Source organism: Sinocyclocheilus rhinocerous, unplaced genomic scaffold, assembly GCF_001515625.1.
Source record: "Sinocyclocheilus rhinocerous isolate Xijiao unplaced genomic scaffold, SAMN03320098_v1.1 scaffold3785, whole genome shotgun sequence".
NCBI classification, from domain to species: domain Eukaryota; kingdom Metazoa; phylum Chordata; class Actinopteri; order Cypriniformes; family Cyprinidae; genus Sinocyclocheilus; species Sinocyclocheilus rhinocerous.
This window is the reverse complement of record NW_015628674.1, coordinates 48,437-49,218: the sequence shown is the minus strand read 5'-3', so window position 1 is coordinate 49,218 and position 782 is coordinate 48,437.

The window sequence follows — 782 nt, the reverse complement described above, 5'->3', positions numbered from 1 at the left end:
AACCTCCTGAAGAATTTCTCCTATTTTGGGTGTGTTATCTAATCTGTCCCACACACTGTGAATTAAAGGTGGATTTTATGAAGTTATGTTATTTCCCGTATATGCGAGCTAACCTCCTGAAGAATTTCTCCTATTTTGGGTGTGTTATCTAATCTGTCCCACACACTGTGAATTAAAGGTGGATTTTATGAAGTTATGTTATTTCCCGTATTTGCGAGCTCTGTTCAGGGGCTGCCTTACATAACACATCACAGTATAACTCGTAAAAACCTGCCTGCTTCATAAATAATATATAAGAAAAAATGCTCAGATGAGGTTTTTTCCTAATCAAAGATCAGTTTTATATTTTTGCTGCAGTTCTGTTAAATCACACCTGATCACACTGATGCTTATTGATCAATATATAACAGACAAATTAATCTGTATGTACTTGCAAGGTGACTGCAGCACATAATAATAATAATAATAATAATAATAATAAAAAAGATGAAAATAATAATTGCTGTTTTTCTTTCTTGTAGGCTTCCCAGAAGTGGACCTGAAAAGACACATGAATGTGGCCTATATTAATAGATATATAAATACACACATATGCATGTATATATTTAAGAAAAATGTTACGTTTATATGTTAAATATATTTAGATATTATATAATTTATATGAATATAAATATATACATGTAAATAGGCCTATGTGTTTGTCTTTATATACACATAATAAATACACACAATACACACACATATGTAAACAAAATGTTTTATTTTGGATGCGATTAATCACG